Here is a 5,622-nt window from a genome sequence, read left to right as displayed (position 1 = left end):
TTACATGACAATAATATCCCTGTAATAGACTGGCCTGCACAGAGTCCTGACCTGAATCCTATAGAATTCATTCGGGATGTTTTGGAACACAGACTTCGTGCCAAGCATCACCGACCGACATTGATACTTCTCCTCAGCGTAGCACTCCTTGAATAATGGGCTGCCATTCCCCAAGAAACCTTCCAGCACCTCACTGAACGTATGCTTGCGAGAGTGGAAGCTGTCATCAACGCTAAAAGTGGGCCAGCACCATATTAAATTACAACATTACCGATGGAGGACGCCACGAACTTGTAAGTCATTTTCAGCCAGGTGTCCGGATACTTTTGATCACATAGTGTAGCAGTAACTCTACTGTACAGCTGTGACTGTGCACTGTACTACCAAGATTGAAAAACAGCTCTCTACTGGTTTGTTGCTGCTTCTCTAACGTGTAAAAACATGCTGACAATGGTTTATTCCAGTGCCTGCAAGTGTGTGACGTTACGTAACTAGGCTATTGCCATTATTAATCTTCGCGTGAGTTTCTAATGGAGGTTAGAATTCAAAGAACTGAAAAATCGGGAATGTCGGGGTGACTGGAGACGGAATGCTGCCTCATTTGGTAAAAGATTTTGCTGCTGCCCATTTCAAGAACCATCCAGCGGTTGGCCTACAAAGATTTAAGAATAAAATCTTAATCTGAACGATAATTTTCAATCTCGTCTTCGTAAATACAAGTCCATCGTCTTAACAGCCGCGTACGTCGTTCTGTTTGGAACTTCCTAGCCAGTGTCCTTCGATTCGTTTTCTCTATTACGTGTACTTAAATGTGGTGGCGTCTGATTTGCGTACGCTACCGGTCCTGGAATACGAGTAAAGGACAGACACTCTTGATGGACTCATAATTCATCGTTTCATTGTGCGTGGCGAGTTTTAATGCTCTCGAGGGGGCGCTGTAATATTGGAAGTACCTCTTTGCAGCCATAAAGGCGACGCGCTTTTAAGAAACTATTGTCATCATCTTAATAGATCAGGTCATAAACTGACGCTCTGGTAGTCAGTCACGGAAGCCATCTACGTCTGAATGCGGGATCACTAAGTGTTCGTTTACTCGTGTGTGTGTGTGTGTGTGTGTGTGTGTGTGTGAGAGAGAGAGAGAGAGAGAGAGAGAGAGAGAGAGAGAGAGAGAGAGAGGAGGGGGGGGGGGGCAACGACTTCTGGGTAGACTTGCATTACGCATTGACCTCTTGCGTGTACGTAGTGCATTATGCATGGCTCATTGTTCTAGTTGACTCTTATTTTCTTCGCCACGCACGTGGCTCTCAGCCTTGTTCTTTAGAAGTAGTAAATCTCTGTTCTTGCGCTGACGGCCATGAGGCCATTCCTCCGTTCAACACTCGCTTTTGGTTTCTCTCAATAATCGAGCTACTTGTCTAACCAGACGAGGTTTTTTTCCTGTTTGTTTTTCGCCAGAGATACTTACACACTGTAAATACAAGGGTTGCCCAGAGAATAATGCACCAAAATTTTTTTCTTCAACGATTCTATATTGAACATAATGAGAATTACACTCACGAAAGGATGGTGTTTCATCTACACATCCTGTTTTTCCATGTAATCTCCATCCCGTTGTGTGGCCTTTCTCCATCGCGAAAGAAGGGCATGTATGCCTTGTCAGTAGCAATCCTTGTCATGGTGGCGGAGCCAGTCCTTTATCGTATTAATCACCTCCTCATCGTCCTCAAAATGTCTTCCACGAATGTCATCATGTTATGGCGAGTGACATCATCAGCTCGCTGTAACACGTTAGGTATGACGCCATGGATGGTCTCCCCGACCGCTGCAAATCGTGGACTTGCGCCGAACCGCCTTCTGATGACCTCACCCTCTGTGCCTAGCGATTAACCGTACTATGTAGACAGCAGTGCTCGATAGATTTTGCTCAAGCGTTTGTTAATATTCCTCGCAGTTTCTTTCTCTGCAGCGAGAAATTCAATGAGCCACGTTGATTTTTAACGTAAGTCACCTACCGACGCCATTTTGAAACTGTCCTGCAGTTACCCTATCTGTCGGAAGTGACGGGAACTTGACGCGCTCACTCAGGGGACTTCAAATAACACATACGTAACGTTTCGTAGCTTTATTTTCGGCTGAGAAAAAACAGGCGGTGCATTATTTTCTGGACAACCCTCGTACATAAAGCTGCAACCTGTCACTTTTTTGAATGGTTATTTATTATTCCGTGAACCGGTTTTTGAACCTTTGAGGTTCATCTTCAGATGGTTTTCCGGAAGTTACGTATCCATTTCTAGCGTAACACTGGGTGCTGGCTCTGTGACAAGTAGATGGAACGTGCTTTAAATGTATCGCCATGAGTATTGTTTATCTGTCGATGTGGATGCAGAATTTTAGTTTTGTGCTTGCAGCGACAGTATACTCTGCGTGACAAAAAGGTGATTCACCCTTAATGAGAGGAAGAAACGAAATGAAACTTCATGGGTTGAGAGGATGTGTTTTTACTCCAGATATTACAAAATCGAGACAAATTTACAAACAACTTGGTGGTGTGGACCCACCCATCCGTATGACGTCGCACCCCTGTGTCGTGAATGTATCCATTGATTCGGTTGGGAAAATGCTCATAAAGCAGTTGTATGCTCTACTGAGGCAGAAAAGCTGATAGACAGTAGTTGTAACTGTTAATGTCAATAAAATTTACCGACAGCCGTATACTTTGAGATATTTTTTTACTTTATTCTGAAAGTAACCAGTTTCGGCATTTCATTATGCCATCTTCAGACCCCATACGTTCCTACTAAAATAAACGAACTTTCGTATAGCGCCATAAATCACTGGATATCGCGAATTCCAATCATTATACAATTGATTCATACGAAGACGCGACAGCAATTATCGGCGACAGATCTGGTCATCTTGCTGGCCACGGGTGTGCCTCAAAATCAAGCAGACGTTTCACATAGACACATGTCATACGTGGGCGAGCTATGTCCCGTTGCTAAATGACACCACGGTACTGTCGCATGAGAGGTAACACATGAAGATGCAAGATGTCCGTGACGTACCGATGTACCATTTATTTCATTTTTTCATTTAAACACTACAGACTAGCCCACCACCTGGGTTACTAAGTTGGGCCGTGTGCTACTTAAGACAAGTGACAAGCCAGGCAGCATTAGGTCTCTTAGCCGTAATGGCTGCTTGCAAGTTAGATTAGCTTGACAAACCCCCATTCCGTTACCGTCCCTGCCACGTGGAGGCGGACCTTTTTCTAATGTTTCTGCCCTGGCTGTTACTCTGTGTGTTGGTACACTCTTTGATACAGTGAGTGATGTTTATATGCAAAATAATTAATAAAACTAATATAATTAAAAATAACAAAATAGAAATATATACACAAAAGAAAACAAAGAAAAAGAATTCTAAACTATATGGTATTTACCAAGAACCAAGTTCTCCCTGATGCAATTTTAGAGTGCAAGGCTATACATGTGCTCCAAAATTAAACTGAACTAGATTTCTCTATATGAGATTATAAATGATGTTAAAATTTCACATGAAACATAAGAGCATAATGAATATTAAGATATAATGGTATTGGTAAATTCTTGCATAAACAATCTTAGATTCAGGAAGTATTCAGGTAGCTGTGTTTAAACATAATAAGATTCCTCTATTCAAAATTTAAACATTAAATTTAAGTATGAGATAACATACAAATCATCAATCACACACAAATCATCAATCACACACACACACACACACACACACACACACACACACACACACACACACACACGCCCGAGGGACGACTCGAACCTCCGACGGGAGGAGCCGCGCGATCCGTGGCAAGGCGTCTTAGACCGCGGGGCTTGTTGCAGGGTGTCCGTTACTTGTCCTCGGTTGACAGGCGCACATGTGAAAGGCTTACAACGTGCTTGGTGCCCAATACATCGATCCTCCCTTGTGGTCGTCACATGTTGGCGGGCGGAATCTCGACGACCATTATTCCTGCACTCAAATTCACATGCAGTCGAACATCGGGCCACTGTTACAGCCAAATGACTCATAAATCAGGATATTGCACGATTCGACCAGCTGGCCAAATGCAGACCCACTATGAGGCTCCTTTCAGACCATTGCCAGGTGCTGATAACGTCACACGAGTATGCTGCATCTCTGCGTCCTTCAGACTCACCGCGTAACATCTGCCGCTCGTCAGTCCTCTTACACACCGTACCAGGCCTCGTACCAATGCCTGAACAACACTAATACACTGTGGTGGGGATTTAGCCTGTCAGAGAGAATTGCAACTGTGATCATTTACATTCCGTCGATGACGTCTTTGTGTACAAAGTTACATTGACATCCGACCTGTCCCACTGGTTACTACCATCGAGAGTTTTCGTTGCACTTTTAGGAAGAGTGTAGCTCATCAACGGAGAGTAAAAATGTCTCTGATGTTTCCATAATAATAATAATAATAATAATAATAATAATAATAATAATAATAATAATACTTTTTATAAGTAATACACAAACGCACGCCTAAACCCTATGTCGATGGCATGTTCGTCCCATATACAAACAAAACAAGACTGTGAGCAACTGTGCTCAATACGTTGCACAGTGACCGCTCTATCAGGAAAGACAAAGGTTGTATTCTCTACCGAAACACCTGATATATGTATAAATACAAAAGAAAGGAAATTTCCCTGTTTTTACATTAGTTGTCTCGCAGAACTACACGCAGATCTGATAAAAAGTTATTACTTTTTTGTTGCTTTGTAATACGTTGCAAAACACTGAAAAATATCCGTATATATCACGCCAACGTTAAAAAACTCAATGTAAACAGACTGACTGAATATATAATTTTTCATTATAACAGCACAGCTTGCGAATAATACCTGAGCAATAACCACCGAAAGGGTCATTACAATCAACCGCTTAGAATACACTAAAATCTGTAACGCATGTTACTTTCTAAAAAACAAAAAAAAAAACTTCTTCTCGAACAGGCCATGAAGGCCCAACGGTACCGACCGGCCGCCGTGTCATCCTCACCCACGGGCGTCACTGGATGCGGATATCGAGGGCCTTGTGGACAGCACACCGCTCTCCCGGCCGTGCGTCAATTTAAGAGACCGGAGCTGCTACGTCTCAATAAGTAGCTCCTCAGTTTGCCTCACAAATGCTGAGTGCACCCCAAGTGCCAACAGCGCTCGGCAGACCGGATGGTCACCCATCCAAGTGCTAGCCCAGCCCGACAGCGCGTAACTTCGGTGTTCTGACGGGAACCGGTGTTACCACTGCGGCAAGGCCGTTGGCCATGTTACTTTCAGTTAAGTTAAAAAAATTTTTTTGGCGCTCCTTCATTCGTGCACAATAGGCAAAACTACTAAGATGCGACTAATGTACAATTATTACTCCTTTTAAAACCGACCGCTAGTAAAATAACACAGCAGTGTGTAACATACTAGTACTAGTGTAAGCAGTCTACCTTATCGTCAATATATTAACAGATTTCGGTGTTATTGCTTGAATCGTCTCCCTTGACGAAAGTCAGCATTGGCTAAGACACTAGTGTTATGCAGGTGCGCCTGTAAAGCCGCAATGTAG

At 43.2% G+C, this 5,622-nt stretch overlaps 1 pseudogene; it reads right to left on the bottom strand.

Moving 5' to 3' along the window:
• Nucleotides 1-5,213: 5,213 nt before the first annotated feature.
• On the bottom strand, nucleotides 5,214-5,331 carry LOC124724624 (annotated as a pseudogene).
• Nucleotides 5,332-5,622: the final 291 nt, after the last annotated feature.

The sequence above is a fragment of the Schistocerca piceifrons genome, chromosome 1 (genome assembly GCF_021461385.2).
Source record: "Schistocerca piceifrons isolate TAMUIC-IGC-003096 chromosome 1, iqSchPice1.1, whole genome shotgun sequence".
Lineage (NCBI taxonomy): Eukaryota > Metazoa > Arthropoda > Insecta > Orthoptera > Acrididae > Schistocerca > Schistocerca piceifrons.
The sequence above is the reverse complement of the archived record's forward strand: the minus strand, read 5'-3'. Positions and strand labels throughout refer to the sequence as shown.